The sequence below is a fragment of the Parasteatoda tepidariorum genome, chromosome 7, assembly GCF_043381705.1.
Source record: "Parasteatoda tepidariorum isolate YZ-2023 chromosome 7, CAS_Ptep_4.0, whole genome shotgun sequence".
Lineage (NCBI taxonomy): Eukaryota > Metazoa > Arthropoda > Arachnida > Araneae > Theridiidae > Parasteatoda > Parasteatoda tepidariorum.
Genome location: NC_092210.1, coordinates 77,157,760 through 77,177,602, shown reverse-complemented (window position 1 = coordinate 77,177,602; position 19,843 = coordinate 77,157,760).

The window sequence follows — 19,843 nt, the reverse complement described above, 5'->3', positions numbered from 1 at the left end:
ACTTTTCTTTATAATGCAATAAAATCTGGCGAGCAGCTATTTAAACGATCGAACACTTCGTTTGTTTATTTGTGGCTTGAAGTTAGGCTCGCAGAAAATGCCGTTCATGGGTTAAATTTAGTAGGAACAACACAACCTGTGACGTAGGCTATATTATACCCAATTGAACAACCTGATAATGCTCACTCTGGTTATTGCTATCCTACGTGTTCTTGCGCGCCGAATCCAATCAATTAAAAATGAAAACTGTTGCCAGCGCGAGAAAAGAAATATCATCGGTTTTATTGATACATACATACGAACGTATTAGCGTTTTATATAATATAGATAAGGGCGATTCTCACGAAATATGATAATTCACTGTCTCTTGCTCCAAGATCTAATACTATAATACTAAAGGAACTTTTTTTAAAAAAAATTAATAAATTGTATTGCTGTTAGCATTTTAAAATGACTTCGCACTAGCATTGACTGCTTTGTATAGTTAAAAAATTTAATTGAACTTCAAAATGTTATTTTCCTGGTATGTCCCAAACAATGTTTCCAATAATAACTAGCTTCAGAGTTTCCCATAAATTTTTCAATATCTAATTTTTCTTTGTCTCAACTGGTGTAAGCATTTCTAGAATTTACGCATAGGGTATTATTTACAAAAACTTCAGTTAAAATAATTTTTTCTGTCAATAATTTGTTTGTCCCAAGAAAATCTGTCATTTTCCTCGCTACTTTTATTTAGTGGTTTATAACCAAAGTAGATAGAGCCAGCAATCAATATCTTATGCTTATAGATTGATTAGATACCCTCCTACATAAACCTGTCTTGTTGCATGAATGAAGAACCAACTTTCTGGTCCAAAATCTATTTCAAAAAGTTTTTCAAGGTGAGTAGATTTTTGTGTTGTTATTTTCCTGGCTTCTTGAAATCATTCATAAAATGAACTATATAGATTTATCTGAGTTATTTTAAGAAATTCCATTGTTTTTTGCAGAATGTAAACGTCTTAGGCCAAAATATTAAATTAAAGTAAAGTTATATGCTATAAAATGGCGAATTTGTCATTATCCTGGCTTAAGAATTCTAGGACATTGAAGTGTTACCAGAAATGTTTTTTAAATGCTAATACTGTAAGGAGGAAAAACAAATATTAACCTAATACCAAATTTATGTAATATTGTAATATGATTGTATGTAATCAAAGTTATTGATTTATTCAATGATTGACTATTATACATTTTATTCTGTGCATAACAGCAACAAAAAAAATTTGATTCTTTCTACAGTGGATCAAAAGAATTAATTTAAGCAATTTATGGTCCATCTAACATAAAGGCTTAAGTTGAGTTACTTACTATTAACTTAAAATGACTGTTTTATAAACTTGCAAGGTAATATGTCATCTTCCTGGCATTCAAGATTTGGTGAATTTCTATTTTATATTTTTTCTCGAGCAAATGTAATTAAACTACACTGCTGTCTTCAAGATATTAATAAATGTAACTAAAGAAGTATACAAAAAAAAATTTAGATTATTTTGAAGAAATTTTTTGGTCCGAATTGTCATGTTTAAAAAGAATCACCCATAAACCACATTATACAAGTTGAAAAGCAATTCAATGTTTTTTTCCCTCCATCAAATCAAGATGATGGGTTTTATTCTGTTGTATCGGTATTCGTTTCTATCAAATATTTAAGGAGACAAAATCAATTGATAATAAGAGGTTAAAGTTTGGGAAAGAGTCTGGGTTACAAGATAATAACTTTTTCTCGATAAAACGATTATTTCTATTTATGATACAATTTAACGATTATGTTTATTTTTTCCAGATTATTTTTATTTATGAAATAACCAGTTCTAGTTAAATCTCTCTCAACTACTTAATCAACAATTAGCTAGTCTTTAGAAGTTAAAAAAATATCGCTTTCTTTACAAGTTGAATGTTTTTCAACGAATAATTTCCGGTCGCAAATAAAATTCCCCTTAGTTTTCAAGTTGAATGTTTTTCAACGAATAATTTCGGGGCGAAAATACAATTCACCTTCCTTTTTTGATTTTTCGATCATTAAACAAACACATATAACTGAGTTACTGTGCTGCCACCTACAATGAAGGTGTATATTTACCTAGTTATGTGAAGTGAAAAAAGGCAAGCCTTTTCGTTTTTTACCCTATCTCGAAAACTTTTTAAGCGAATTGAAACATTTCCGCACACAATTATGAATTTCGCTTATCCGAAGATGTAAAAAACAACTTTCAGTAAATATTTATTATTCTTTATTATTTTGCTCAATAATAATCGAACACTTTTCGAATTGTAAGGTACGCAGCTTTTTACATCATTTTAAAGAATATAAGTTTACACGGCGGCAAAATACGAGATTTAAGCGAAATCGGTAGAATCAGTCCCATGAAATCGATGCAGTTTAAAAAAGTCATATTTATAAAATTGAATTTCTGAGGAATTATGAGACTTATTTGGCTCAAAAGTTTTATTTTGTCATGTAAAGTTACATTGTTTAAAAAATTGTATACCTTACAATTCAAAATTTCTTCGACTATTATTAAAGGTAATAATAAAAATAATAAATACTTACTAAAATTTATTTCTTGAAGCTAAAAAAATAAAATAAAAAATTTTTAAACTGAATTTTTTAAAAGATCATTGTCGTTGACAAATATATCGTATACACTATCTTTTATGAAATGCCAAAATATTCTGGCGATTGTCTTTCATGCGATTTTGGATCAATAGCTGTAGTTATGGAATCAAGAAGACCGAGTTTTGTCTAAATCTTCCTTAAACATTTTTTAATAGGGGTTAATTCTCAATTTTAATCTCTCAACTCAATTTGAGGATATTGTATTGATTGCTGTTGATTATTGCATTGTTCCATTGCGTGTATCATAATTAATAAACGAATGAGACAAGGTGCCAGTGGTGCGAGTTGATCCGCTGACTCGTTGAAATAGTTGCCGATCGTAAAGAGTTCATAAAGTTTAACTTGTTTAAAAATCTGAGAGAGGTGATAATTTCTCCTCTTTTTCCTTCTTTTTATTTGAACAAATTATTTTACGGTAAATAAAATGTTTCAACACGCATTTTTTGTTTTAATGAAAAATATTATATAATACTTGTAAGGACTCTAATTTTATGTAATTTTTTCATTTAAATTAAAACGCATTAAAAAATGAATTGGAATATTAAAAACTCTGATTGTTGCAATTTAGATCAAACAATTTGAACAGTGCTTTAGGAATGGCTCCTAAGTTTCTGAAATCTTGATTAGAATAGAATTATTTATTACCTTTTTGAAATGTGAACTATTATAATTTTGTTTTTGTGAAAATATTAATTTTTTTTTTATAATGAAGTCATATGGAGGCCATGTACTAGATATAGTTCGAAAATCTGCTATCGAGTGAATCTCTATAGTTTGAAAGTTAAGGAGATACGGCCTCTGGTTCCATGTTGCAGAATTTGACTTATATTTTCCAGTCGGTGAAGAGAATCCGTATCGAATCCGTATCCGCTCGAAGAGAATCCGTATATTTTTTCTCCCACAAAAGAAAAATTATTTTCGGGTTACTATGTGATAAAAGTTTAGTCGCATATAATGGTTGCCAAGAGTTGCGTCTCTGGACAATATATTCACATTAATGCCTATCGTTGAGTTGTGTTCATGCATCAGATTCTGAACAAAAGTTAGGTCCATAGAATAAAGCTTTTGCTTTTAAATTGTCCATAAAATAATAAATAATCATGCTAAAGAAATATTTTTTGAGTTTTAAATTTCACTTTAGTTTCACTAATTGAGATGTTTATTTTCTTTGTGATCGAAACTGATAATAATAATAATAATTAATAATGATAAGGAAATCTGATAAAAATTTTTTTTTTTCAGTTACGTTTTAAACATTAAAGGGATAACTAGTAATAGTGATTCATTAGATTAGACTAAAATTTAATAATGGCTTGTAACAAATTTAGTTAATTGAAAGTAAATAATGCATTGTTTAACAAAACTCCATTTACGATGGGGTTCAAGGACAAAACCGTGAATAACGAAATCATAATACACCTTAGAATTAAGATTCGGATTAAAGTATCAGTGAATAAATGAACCGGGAAATGGATCTCTGAAAAACTTTATTCTAGGAAAAAGCGGGAAAAATAATCCTTAATCTGAAGAACATCGGTGAATTGAATACAGTGCAATATTGTTTGATTTAAAAAAATGAAAAAGTGCAAGGAATAATACCCGGCAATAGACCACACCTGAAAGTGTATCTTTCGTAAGCTGATTTAGGCTTAAAAACTCGATTTTTTCGAAACAATAGCCGTTTTTTTATGAGCTAAGCTTAGTGGAAAAGTCCTTTTTATCAGCCTAACTCCTTCTGGGTTAATTGCAGTGAAACCATATGCTTTTAAATTAATTTTTAAAAAATGATTCATTGTTCAATCAGCTAAGTTAATGTCAGGTGGTTTTAAATAAGCCCAGAGTAGTGAAGTTTTATTTTAAATATAATTACTAAAGGTTTATCGCAATACATAAGCCGTAGGAAATTTAGTCTGATTGAGAAATTTTTCTTAATTTTTTTTCATAGCCTAAAGACATCTAAGCATAATGTGATAAGCTTAAAAAAGTCAAGCTGATTAGATAAGCGTTCTTAAATAGTCTAGTTCATCTCAAAAAGACGGCAACAATTGTAATGAGCTAATTCTTTCTGTTAGTCGAGCTAAAAATAATTTTTTTTGTTTTTTAGTCCTAGTTGGTTTTACGGTATTACAATAATCAAAAAAAACATTTTTAGTAGTTCATCTCACCAAAATAAAGATTAACTTCATTTGGTATCCTTTGGCATGATGCTGCTGTTTGTGGCCAACCCAATATAGGAAATTTTCCACAATTAAGTAATTTTCTCGTCTACTTATCCCTTTCGAGACGCCATGAAAAACGTATTTTCGCCACGATTTTTTATGTTTTGCTTAAAAAATGATTAAAAGAATTAAATTTTAAAATTAAGGAAATTTTAAAAGCTTGGAAATATGTAATATCTATAATGACACCACACTGACTTTACTTTGCTTCTTGCCAATTGTCAAGAATAAAAGTGGATGTGGATGTCAGCTTCACTGATACCTTAATCTTTTCCTGTAATGCATACCACATGCAGAATCTGTATAAAAATAAGTACTCAAATATTTTCCTTTTTTTGTATTTTTGAAACATAATTTTATTAAACCTAATTGTTTGCAGTGACTCAACGCACTACGGGTGTGGTTAGACTTTCCGGGCTATTAGAATCATTTCCACGTTGGCGCATGCGCTGATTTGTGCTGTCTGAACAAGCGAAAAAAGAGACTTCGATTTGTGATTAAATGGCAGTCAAAATAATGTGAAAGGCAAAAGTAAAATTAAACTAAAACAAAAGTAAAATAAGAGTAAAATTAAGTAAAATTAAAAACAAAAGTATAAATGTAAAAACAACTTTGTTTCTTTATTAAAAAAAGAGAAATTGAAAGTTCATATGTTATGATCATACATTATGCTGATGTTTTTTGTTTCAAGGTAAAGAAGTGTCACTGTCCGGTAAGCACTGCAGTGTTGTTTCTTTAAGTGCTGCTGCTTGGTATACTCTTCACAGCTGCTTTGTTTGAATAAATTAAATGCGACTGCCAGGCATACTTTTATCCAGTATATCTTATTCTGATGTTTTTTAGGGTTAAGGACCACTGTCGGTGTACCCGTCTACTATGCAGCCCGGGAGATCGTGTAAAAAAAAGTCATTTTTTTAAGTACAGGGTTATTCATAATTCCCTCCGCCTGTAAACGCCATTTTTCTTTACTACAACTGACTTCAATGGTGCATGTTACTGCCATCTACCGGTAACTGCTTAAATTAAAACTTGAATACTTTCGGAATAATTTCATATGTTCTTTTTTGCCATATTCGTCTTCGTTTTTTTACTATAACGCTTCGAAACCCCGGAGGGAATTATGAATAACCCTGTATAGATGATAGCAGCACCTAACATCAGTTAAGTTTTCGAAATGATAGACTAAATATTTACATTGCGAGTGCGGGACCATGCGAATAGTTTATTGAGGTTAAGAGCACCGGCCTAAATGTTTCCTTTATTTTGTTTAATCAAGACTCAATCTTTTATCTATATTTAGTACGGAAATAGAGTAATTCTGATTTGTTTTCTTAATAGTAAAGTAGCATTAAAAATTTAATGCCCCGAAAAATAAAATATATTATTTCGTTTCCACATAACAGAAAAAAGAAAATTGGTAGCAACCTCTTAGCGATGATAGAAAAGGACTTTTTAATACGGATTTTGAGTTGAAGAGATTTCATCTTATATATGTCATAAAACCAAACCAATTTCGGTTTAATTCTTCGAACAGTTTCTACTTTTTACTATTGAAAAAGACGTCTGAAATTTTTCTTCTGCTGTCTCTGGACTTTTCTACGAATACAAAAATTACCAGAATTCTCCAGGGAAATTTCGAACGTCAGTTAGAGTAATAAATAGAATTGACCCTCTTTAGAAGTTGACTGCCTACTCATAAATTCTTCTTATCGTCTGAATTATTCTATAACAAAATAAAAATAAAGGTAAATTGAGATAAACATTAATCGTTTAGTCTCGAAGATAAATTGACATTTGTGATCGAGAAAAAAAGGGCTCTCGAGTGAAAATCAAGCAAGTTAAATAATAAACATTTAGCAATTGTTCCCTAACCCAAATACAAACGTTCGATAAAAAAAAAATTTAAATATTTTCATATGAGTTTTTAAAATAATTAGGATAATAATGCCCCGTTAACTATGTGAAAAGGTTTTTGACCATTTTCTTTTCATATTATATAAGTCTGTGACCAATGGCCGTTGCAATCACGTTGCAGATTTTTATGAAAAGTTTTTGTGAAAAAATACATGCTGAAAAAAAAAAGAATAAAATTTTACAAATTATTTTGATCAAAACTACCAAGAGGGAAGATATTTTAAAATTTATCTCAATTTGAAAAATAAAATGCGTAACTGGAGAACGTAACTCATAAATTCTTAAAGTCTATTACATTTATAAAGAATAAACACTTTTTCATTATAATTTTGGTTTTACTTTAATGCAGGGAGGCTCGATATGGGGCGTACAAGAATTTCTAAGGGAAGTTTGAGTTTTTTTAAATAAAAAAATGACTGTAGTTTTCTGTAATTATATAAGAATTTACTCATTTTTGAGAATCTGTTTGCATTAAACTGCTGTTGCTCAGATAGAGTGACCTTAATGAGGTGACTCAGTTTTGAATAGGGGAGAGTGGGGTCAATTGTAAAATTTTTTACGTAACTATTTTTAACTTACAAAAAATCCAATATATTATTAGTATTAATTGACAGACGAGTAAAGTAGACTATCCTCTACAAGAAAAAAAAATAAATACTTTATTTTAAATGTTATTATATTAGTTATTAACAATTTTTGACAGTCGTGCACTTGTTACAATTGTCCCCATTTACGGGGTCAATTGTAACAGTTCATAAATTCAACTAAAACATAGTTAACTATACATATTATCATAGTTGTGATATATTTTTTTATTGATAAAAATAGTAGTGATATTTTAGGAGTAAAAATGATAATGAGCAGAGACCTAAAGGGTTAAACTTTTAACTTTAAGGGGTTAAAAATTTTAATTTATGCTGTGAAAGGTGACAAATAAAATAATGCACATGCAACATAATATAAATGATATAGGAAACTATTGGTGGTTCTTAAAGAGTTAAGTAATGGTTTGTAAACATAAGAAATGGGACCTAAGGGAATGAATTTTATTTTCAGCTGTTTCAATCGTCCTCAAGACGCCATTTCAACTTCATTTGTTAAAAACAATGCTAGTTAATTATCAAAACTAATCTTTTTTTTAATGTTAATTAAGGTGTCCACTTACATATTCGGTTAAAATTTTTATTTGTTGAAGCAAAATTACTCCGTTACAATATAATATTCTAATACCAAATAAAGTACTTACGTAGCGTGAAAATATCTTTTGTGATGTAACTCTTTCAAAAGTACATGAAAATGGTGGCCAGAAGAGGTGTACATGTAGATTTATTAAATACGCGCCACCTTGTGCGCTACCTAGGAACCAAATCTAGAATCCGACACTCGAAATTTTTGCTCTGTTACAATCATACCCTGTTACAATTGGCGCCACTCTCCCCTATAATTCGTTGGTTTTATGTGGTCTGATAATATGATTCTAGTTAAGAATTATGAAGTAATATTAAATGTTGTTTATGATTATCTATATTTTCATATAATAACCACTAACGTTTCCATTTTGCTAGTTAACTTGGCTATAAGTGGTGACTGTATTAGGGAAAGTGTTAACGCACATCAGAGTTTAAAAGAAGGCACAGAGCCTGAATGGTTGACAACATCTTCGTTCATAAATTCAAGAGATTTATCCTACATTATTTATTAATCTGTGTTAAATATACGAGTAGCTTTCATATTTTGCACTTTATAATCGCTATTGATGCATAATAATCTTTCATTCAATAAATAGCATAATTTTCCTTATTTTATTAAATGTAATGCTTTAAAATTATTATAATTTTTTTTTAATGGCGAGCACATGGGATGTATTACCCCATTGGCCGGGAGTGTCAGAACTGCTACTCTCTTCTCGTTACCCAGTGGGCCCAGTGGGCACTGTCACGCAACCACAAACCTGTTTATAGGGTGGGTCACATTCACACAAAAGAGAAAGGACATAGAACACAGAGAGAATGAAACATCCATGTCCCGAGCGGGATTCGTACCTGCAACCATCGGCTCCGCAGTCAGGCACGCTAACCACTCTGCCACCTGGTCGGCAGCTTTAAAATTATGAAAAATAACATTCGAATTAACAGTTTTGTAAAAAGAAAATATTGGGAATCATTTTTAAAAATACTAATATTTTCTAAAAATATGCACGTAAAATTAGAGACGAATTATTAGATATCCCCAAATAAAATATGAATGTAGACTTTGAATGTTGATATGAATGTTTGTTTAAGCATCAAAACAGGGTCAATTATTCTAAGATAATGTTACCTCAGCAATTCTGATATCTCGGATGAGGTTCGACAGGCATTACAATATATGTTTACTTTATCAGATAACAAATTATTCCATAACCTGTACTTACATTTTCAAAATGAAAAGTAAACATTCGCCAATTTGGATTACTTATAAAAAACAGTAATCTATATCATGATCCGCCAAAACACTGCCTCAACTACTACTCATAAGAAAAATAGGTAAAACACGCAACACAACATAAACAAAACATACATACCACACAAGCCTCACCACTGACCCTGCTCCCAGTCCCTGGGGACAGACAGTGAGTCCGGAGCTTTTCAGCTACCCGTGATGGCCATTTATGTTAAATGTTAAAAAAAAAATAAATAAATAAATAAATAATAAAAAAAAAATTAAAAAAAAAAAAACCTGTGACGTGGCTAGCTATTTTATATTGTACTGTTATTGTCGATGTCCATTCTTTGTGGCTGTAATGTAACGCTGCTAGTTAATCGATGTAAAATTAAATTGTCGCTACTAGGCCGGGATTGCCTGGTCAGTGGGGTGCCGGGCCCATGTCCAAGAGTTCGTGGGTTCGGTCCCTGCTGGTCGAAGACTCCCCGTGTAGTAAATGGTGACTGATGCACGTTAAATCTGTCGAGTCTCAAAGTCCTCCATGTTCCCATAACAAATCAATACCTCTGGGGGTACCGATCCAGGAGTTTCCTTGTCTTCTAGATTGGTTCAAAATTACAGGGCTACGGCGTTGAACATTTGTAGTCGTAAACCCAAAAATTGGGTCGACAGTTCAACGGCGGTCATAAAATAAAATAAAATTTGGATTACTTGATTCAAGTGTTCAATGCTCATTTGTTTGTCTACGCTTATAAGCCCCTTCTGATTTGATTCAACTGTATTTAATTAAAATTCTGTACTGCATATCTATAATTTTTATGTAATTAAATTTGGCAATAAACATAGTTCGCTATAAATTTCTATATCTGAAAAAAATCTATTGATTTTTTATCCGTCAGAAGGGACTTACTTTCTTATCAAGAACTTCGATCTGCTCTATCTTTAGGCTATACTTCATCTATTTTCTTCTTCATCTTAGGTACTAACATCTTTGTCTTATCTTACTCAAATACAAGATTTACTCGAATTGCGTGATTACGTTGTTAAATGTTTTCGATTGGATTTGTACTCGTATATGGGTGGTATTCCGGAAGTATTAAGAAAGACTTGGAATTGCTTATCTTAAGATTAACTCTTGAAGCGTGTTTTTATATTAGAAGAATCGTAAGAGCCACCATCACCGATATCTAAAGACTTAGAAACTCAACTTTGCGTTAAATCTTGTTTTGTTGCGAAAAAATCACTAGACTTAGAAAAATGAAATTATGTAACTATTCAGAAAAATGTACAGAGACGTTTGATTAAAAAATTAATACGCTTAAGTCATAACAATGCGCTTCCCTGTTATGACTCGTTTAGAAGAGTATGAAGAAACAGTTTTAAATAAGTAAGCATTCCTAGTGGCGTATGACGACATTTCCGGGCATGGGTTTCAATGCAGTTTTAATCCAGATGATATACCTTAACTCCGATTAAGCTGTGTTTTAACATGTACATGAACCCATGCTATATATAACGTTTTTAAACTTGTACATTTCGATAAATAATGTTAATTTTTAAAAATATATTCTCTAGTGTTATTTTCACTTCTCAAAAGAGTGGAGCAGCGAACAAAAACCTAAAATCGAAAATCCGACAACAATTAAATTTAATTCACAGTAAAATGACTAGAATTAATATTAATTGTTGCAAAAGTTTTTTATAAATACCTTAAAAAATTTCAAGCCAAAAGGGCTATTTTTTAGGCACTCACAAAATTAACTAAGCCAATGTGTATAAAACCATAAAATATATTTTTAAAATAGCATCTAGATGTTTAATAAATGTTATTAGAAGTAGAATGATTACTCGAATCCCAAAGAAACAGTAGCAATAAATAAGTTATACTGTTGTGTGAAAGATTTCAGAAAAAAAAATTCAGTGTTATGATTTCATGCACAAAATAGTAACCTACGAAGTCATTATATTATTTTAACAAAAAATGTAGTAAAATAATAAGTACTTTAACTAGGGTTAGGTTTTGGACATCAAAAACTGATTTTTGACACGACAGGTATAAAAACCGTCAAAAACTTAGGTTTTCCTTTTGTTATGGTACAGAAGACAATTTTATTTTTATCACAATGTTCTTTACAATTAACAATATATTTTGCTTCAATATATACTACATATTTATGTAATTATTTTAATATATTATCACAAATATCATTTCTGTGTTGAAGTTTGAGAGCAAAATTGATAAGATGAGATGGTTTTGATTTTTTATTTCTTTTTTGTTCAATCTTACATCAAAGAATTTATAAAAGAATTCCAGTGCTCGATAGTTCGTACCCTTCATCTCTACCCCTTCATACAAATGAAAGTCATCGATAATAATCAGAATTCATAGAGCCTAATGAAGGAAGCGTTTTGATATTTCAAATTAATAATGGATTATGTGTAATGATTTAAATCTTATAAATGCAAACAACTTTTATAAATATCATATTTATTTTACTTTAGATCAATAAAATTTTCATATAATCATATTGGAAGAATACGTTATCATATTTTTATCAATGAGCTTAAGTCTTTTTTCGCTAAATATCTTTTTTCAACTTTTTTTTTTAAAAAAAAGATGCACCTGAATTTAAATTCTACTTGGTTGAATTAAAATAAAAATGCAATGTCACCAAAAGATCTGGGTTTTTGATATTTGTGACAAAAAAGTTTTTAACGCAACGGTGAATATTAAGGTGAAAACTTGTAAAAAGCCCATCCTACTATCCCTACATTTAACTTATTTTTCCAATTTTAAATAATTTTTCAAGTACTCGAGTATGTTTTTAAATCTTCATGAAATCTTTCTGAAGCAAAATGCCATATTCTTTCACGTGAAATATTAGGATTGTCCAAAAATAAAAAGAAACACATAATAACTTTTCTCATAAATTTATTGCGTAAAATACATCAATATGCCGAAATTCGATAAAAAAAAGATTGTGTTAATTTAGTTAAAACAGAACCATATATTGGATACATGAGATTAATTAGTACATTATACTATAAATATCAATAAAATCCGGAGTTTTCTGCTGTTAGTTTCATGGGCTATGGACGTCCGAACGCTAACTGTGCTCTAAACTTGTTTTAATTGAATCCGAGATTCTAATTAAATCTTTCACATTCAGCTGTCGGTGGTTCGAAAAATTTCGCATTACAAATAAGACAATTTAAACGATCCTCAGTTTGCAAGGAGGAGTTTCTATATTTACGTTTATAATGCTAATTTACTTCACATTTAATGCAGATTCGTGCCTTGTTTTTGGCGTGGATTCTTTCAGAACATCTTTGAAGACTACTAAGAATACTTACGCTCTCTGTGATTTTAATTACGAGAGGACCTTAATTATTCATGCTAATTTTTCAATTGCGTTTGAAAATGGCAGAAGATAAATATTCATCTCTTCTCTACGCAGTCCAACTAAAGACTAAAAAATCCGACTCGCTTAAGGTATTATTGATTACCTTAATTCGTGTTCCTCGCCTTCACGGCTGGTTTTAATTTCGTTTAAACAGTTTTTATTAAGTAAGCAACCCTAGTGGCGTATGACGACATTTCCGGGCGTGGGTTCCAATGCAGTTTTAATCCAGATAATATGCCTTAACTCCGATTGAAGTTCGTCTTAACATGTACATGAACTCCTGCAATGTACAACGTTTCTAAACTTGTACATTTCGATAAAAAAATATTCTACAAAAGTTAATTTTTAAAAATATAATCTCCAGTGTGATTGGCACTTCTCAAAAGAGTAGAGTAGCGAACAAAAACCTAAAATCGAAACTCCGACAACAATTAAATTTAAATTCAATTCACAGAAAATATTTTAGATTAAATTTATAATTCTGTCTTGTGAGTAGAATTTATATAAATTGTTGCAAAAGTTTTTTATAAATACCTTAAAAGAAATTTCAAGCCAAAAGGGCTATTTTTTGGCTCTCACGAAATTAACTGAGCCAAAGTATATAAAACCAAAAGATATTTTTTTTGAAATAGCATCTAGATGTTTAAAATATAATATTTGAAGTAGAATGATTACTCGGTAATATCCAGAAAAAACAGTAGCAATAAATAAGCTGTACTGCTGTGTGAAAGAATTTAGAAAAAAGTATTCAGTTTCATGATTTCATGTACAAAATAGTAACCTACGAAATCATTCTATTATTTTTAACAAAAAATAGAGTAAAGGGATAAGTATTTTAACTAGGGTTAGGTTTTGGACATCAAAAACTGATTTTTGACACGACAGGGATAAAAAACCATCAAAAACCTAGGTTTTCCTTTTGTTATGATACAGAAAAAAAATATTTTTTTTAATCACAATGTTCTTTACAATTAACAATATATTTTGCTTCAATGTATACTACATATTTATGTAATTATTTTAATATACTATCACAAATATCATTTCCGTCTTGAAGTTTGAGAGCAAAATTGATAAGATGAGATTGTTTTGATTTTTTATTTCTTTTTTGTTCAATCTTACATCAAAGAATTTATAAAGGAATTCTAGTGCTCGATAGTTCGTAGCCCTTATCTTTACTCCTTCATACAAATGAAAGTCATCGATAATAATCAGAATTCTTAGAGTCTAATGAAGGAAGCGTTTTGATATTTCAAATTAATAATGGATTATGTGTAATGACCTAAATTCTATAAATACAAACAACTTTTACAAATATCATATTTATTTTACTTCAGATAAATAAGATTTTCATATAATCATATTAGAAGAATACGTTATCATATTTTTATCAATGAGCTTAAGTCTTTTTTAGCCAAATATCTTTTTTCAACTTTTTTTTTAAAAAAAAAATGCACATGAATTTAAATTTTACTTGGTTGAATTTAAACAAAAATGCAATGTCATCAAAAGATCTGGTTTTTTGATATTTGTGAGAAAAAAGTTTTTAGCGCAACGGTGAATATCATGGTGAAAACTGGTGGTAAGCCGACCCTGCATTTAACTCATTTATCCAACTTTAAATGACTCTTCAAGTACTCAAGTACGTTTTTAAATCCTTATGAAATATTTCTGTAGCAAAATGCCATATTCTTTCACGTGAAATATTAGGATTGTCCAAAAAATAACAAGAAACGTAAAATAACTTTTCTCATAAATTTATTGCTTAAAACACATTAATATGCCAAAAATCGATAAAAAAAAGATTGTGTTAATTTAGTTTGAATAGAAACATATATTTGATACAGGAGATTAATTATACATTATAATACAGGCTTATTCATAATTCCCTCCAGGGTTTCGAAGCGTTATAGTAAAAAAAACGAAGACGAATATGGCAAAAAAGAACATATGAAATTATTCTGAAAGTATTCAAGTTTTAATTTAAGCAGTTACCGGTAGATGGCAGTAACATGTACCACTGAAGCCAATTGTAGTAAAAAAAAATGGCGTTTACAGGCGGAGGGAATTATGAATAACCCTGTATAAATATCAATACAATCCAGAGTTTTCTGCTGTTAGTTTTATGGGCTATGGACATCCGAACGCTAACTGCGCTCTGAACTTGTTTTAATTGAATCCGAGGTTCTAATTAAATCTTTCACATTCAGCTGACGGTGGTTCGAAAAATTTCGCATTACAAATAAGATAATTTAAACGATCCTCAGTTTGCAAGGAGGAGATTCTATATTTACGTTTATAATGCTAATTTACTTCACATTTCATCGAGATTCGTGCATTGTTTTTGGCATGTCTTCTTTCAGAACGTCTTTGAAGACAACTGAAAATTCTTACGCTCGCTGTGATTTTAATTACGAAAGAACCTTAATTATTCATGCTAATTTTTCAATTACGTTTGAAAATAGCAGAAGATAAATATTCATCTCTTCTCTACCGCAGTCCAACTAAAAACTAAAAAATCCTACTCCCTTAAGGTATTATTGATTACCTTAATTCGTGTTCCTCGACTGGTTTTCATTTCGCTTGTCGTTTACACGTGGATAAATTTTTAAGAAGCCTGCTTATCCACTGTAGTGGACTTTGAAATAAAATAAATTTAAAAATTAAAAGTCGAAAACTATTTTTGTTTTCTACAAAAAAGTAAGAAATAAAATATACGGAGTAACTTAATAAACATCAAGCTGATGTGATCTCAGCTAATTTTTCAGATAGTATATTTATTTTATCTAAAGTTTGTCTTAAAATATGTTGCAAAAATTTCCTATAAAATGTGTAAAGAAGGCAGATAAAAAGACGGCAATTTTCAAATAGTAATAATGGCATCTAACAAACCACCAACTTTTTCTCTGTAACGAGCATAATATCTGGAAAATTAATCAATACTTCATGAACTCGGTTCTAATAAGCTTTGAGTTACACCAGATAATTTATTTCTTACTTTACGTGTAGAGCCATAAAAACTGTTTTTTTTTCCATATAATTTTATTTTTCATCTTCGATAAAAAAAATTAAATTCCTCTTTTTTTATTTTTCCGTCATTGTAATGTTAGTGAACCTGGATTAAAGGTCAAATGTATTCGTATTGCATATAAAGAGAGAAAATTTAATTAAATCTGTTTATCTACATAATTAAAAAGTATACTTATTTAATTCAACATTAAAATATTGCATATGTTACCGGTAAAGTATGAAACGCCGGCATTCTACAGAATGGCTAGGCATTGTATATAATGCCGGATGTTTTTAGGCAAAGTATGAAATATGAGAAGTATTACGTACTTTTCCTAGGCATTGTATTTAATATCTAGGCGTTCCATAGAATGAAAAATGCCATTTAGGCAAAGTATAAAGAAACGTCCTGATGAGGTTGTTATATGCATTTCTGAAAATTAAAATGTTATTCTGAAAAAATAATGAGAGTGCCATTAAAAAAATGTATTCAAAATGCGTAAAGAAAAATAAAAGTTGTACAAAACAAAATTTATGCCTTTCTTGTTAAGGGAAACAAAATTTTCATATAAAAAAATAAGAAATTGACTATCTATAGAATCTATAGAATGCCTAGGAAATGTGCGGAATATAAATCATTTCATACTTTGCCGACTAATTTTAGGCATTATATACAATGTTTAGGCATTCCGGAATGCCGGATTTCGAACTTTGCCGGTAACACATATATCAACAACTGGCCGGAGGAAGGATCGAGCTCATGACCTTCGCTTTATTGGCAGGACACTGTAATCAACTGAGCTAATGAGCCGTGCTTGCAAGTGGTTGACATAAATGCAAACATCTTCTAGACCTGTTTGATTTCAAGTCGAAACTAAAAGGTGTTTCTAATAGTAATTGTCTTTACAATACCTGTCTGACAGTCAGGATTGGTAATCAAACATGTTTTTGTTTCATGCACTCACTTTCCTCAGATTTTCATAGAATTATTGATTTATCTTGCTTAAATAATAAGTTGAGACCTGTGTACCTTTATTTATTTATTTTTTATAGGGATTATGAAAATAAATATTAAGAAAGGTCCTTAAGGAACACTCTCAATAGTTTTCTATTCAGCTTTTTTAAAAAAAAACGAAACTGTGTATTAAACATTATTTTTTGACCTAATTTTAAAATAAAGATAATTTTTAATTAACTCTATTCTCCATTTCTTAATGGTTGAGCATTTTTATACATGAATTAATTCAATTATTTCCTAAGATTCTTAAAAACTGGTACAAATTTGAATCCCAATAATAGTCCTTTTTGGTGCGAAATTGCGGTAAATTGGGTGCAAAATTTTTGCAACCCTAATATGGTATTACATATTTTCCTGTTTTCATTCTAGTTAAATCTTAGTATTGTGTAAATAAGTTTAAGAAATAAAATACTATAGTTCAAAATACACCAAAATTACTTAACAATACTGCAACAAAAGAGTTTATAACATCAGCGAATTATACTTTTATAAGCGTTTGGATTAACTCTGAAACTTCTACAAAGTAAATAGTTATCTTTTTCTCAACATATAGATATTACTTCATAGATATTTAGCGTGTAGAAGCTACGTTTTCATATCTATATTTTTATTTTATTTCAGATAAAACTATGTCATGCGTAACTGAAATCAGTTGGTAGATGAGCTAGAGGGCGCTCAAAACTTCGATTGTCGGACTCCATAACTTAAAACAACTGGACTAACACATAATTTAAAACAATCAGGGTACTCAACAGGCAGGAAATAACATCATGGAGAGCTGCATGGAAAAATGTTCCAGAAAAGGTCCACCCTTGGCTGTCAAGCCAATGATAATGATGAGAAGCTATGTTTGTGAAATTTTACATATCACTGTTTGAGCCGTGATGGCTCAGGGGAAAGCGTGTTCGTCCTCCAATGAGGTGAACCGGGTTCGAATCCCACCTATGGTTGGTCGATACGAATTCCACATCCGGCTTGCACCGACTACAGTGCTGACTTAAAATATCCTCAGTGGTACACGGATAATGGGTTAGAGTCCCCTTGCCGTCAAACTAACGGTGGGAAATTCGCGTGGTTTTCCTCTCCATGTAAAGTAAATGCGGATTGGTTCCATCAAAAAGTCCTCCATGAAGGCTAATTTCTTCCAATACTTGAACCGGGAGTTCCCTTGTCTTCTGAATCGGGTTCAAAATTACGAGGCTACGGCGATGAACATTAGTAGTCGTAAGCTCAAAAATTAGGTTTGCCGTTCAACGACGGTTATAAAATATAAAGTAAAATATCACTGTTTGATGAGCATCAATTTTATTCGATACACAAAAAACAAGTATTTGATACAAATAGACACTTCATTCTTTTAAAACTAAAAACATGTTGTAAAAAGCAAGATTATATAATTTCCTCTATAGCGAGTAAGCTTTTCATTAATTTACTCCTTTAGTAAATTTTTAACATATAGCAGTAAAAAATATACAGTAAAGCTCCATATTCAAATTTTACTTAAAAAAGAATCCATGGTTCTAAAAAAATGTTTGCTGGAATAGGAATGTTAAGGAATGTTTAGAATTTAATCGCCTTGATTAAAAGAAGATGAGTATTTTTAAACCTGAGCTTATATAGCAAAAGAAGAGAGTTATTTTATTCTCAAATTCTTCAGTGATTGAAAAAAGTTTTTAAATTCTTTCTTTGGCTTACTTTGGTTGCAGTGCTTCATTTAATTAAATTGGTTTTGAAATTTGACTTTTTTCCCAATAGGAAACGTATATCGGTCCCCCTTTTATTAAATTATTCTCTTAAGCTGACGACATAACAAACACCGCCTTAGTCAATCGATATCTTAAAATATAAATAGTGAAAGTGTAGAAAAGAGCGTATTTCTTTCCAAAACATTTTAATTACAGTACACAGTCCCTGGCGAAATTATTAGACACATTAAAAGATTTTGAGTAAAATATTAATTATCAGATGATACTAGACAGCTTTATTGCTTTTATGCAACTGAAACTGGGTTGCACTAGTTAACGTTCGTGTATCAATTAATTAAATTAGACTGTATATAATATAAATTCGACTATTGAGTAAATTAGACGATATATTATATAAATATAGAATATTTTTTATATTAGTATATTATAATAATTAGACCAAACTATTAGACGTACTGCTTTTTTTAATAATTACGTGCTTTGCACTAGTTTATATTCAATACTTTTATATTTAGACATACATGTAATGAGTTTTTATTCAGACAATTTTTTACAAACTTCCTATTGGTATTTATTTTTAACGTATAACATTACAATGTTAACCAACTGATACGCGAACGTAAACAAGTGCTAACTGGTTTCGGCAGCATAAAAACAATAAAGCTGTATAGTGCCACCTGATAATTAAGATTTGACATAGAATCTTATAGTTCGTCTAATAATTCGACCGAAGACTGTAATTGCAAATTACAAAATTAGTTACAATTGAATCAACATTGCGCTCAATTTCTAATTTGAGCTATTGTAAGGCTAAAAGGGGAATAGAGTCATTTCATTTAGGATTTTTAATAAATTTTTTTAGCAAAATATGATCAAACAAAACGAATAGTTTGAAAAATTGTATTGTTTTGTTTCTAAACCAGTTTGCTCAAAAAGTTTTGTTTCTCAATAATAAATAGATTGTTTCATCCAAAAAAAAAATCTTTTTCAAAAGATTCAAAATTTGTTTAATTCTTTTTACTCAGATTCAGTTCCACAGAATCATTTCCGGATTCTACCAATTCTACGATAAAATTTAAGTTACACATTTCAATCAATTATCATTGCAAAGCAATTCGCTATTTCGTTCTAAAAATTGTTATTTATTTTCGGTTTCTAAAAGATCCGTTAAAAAATTGTTTGCTAAGCGCGGTTGTTATTTAGCAATAAAACAAAATGTTGATGTTTCGTATTTCTTTGAAGTTTTGAAGAACTTTTTATAATTAATATTTTAATTGCTTATATTTACTGAAGGCGGTTTTACTTATCACACAATAAAAAATAAATTTAGTTAACAAAATACTATTTAATTTATGAAAAACAGCATTTCAATATAAATATCACTAAATTTGCTTAAAGTTTTGGAAATTACTTTAGAATTTAATATCAAAATACCATTTTCAGTTAAAGACCGTTCATTTTGAAGTTAGAATCTGTTTTCCGGCAGCTCA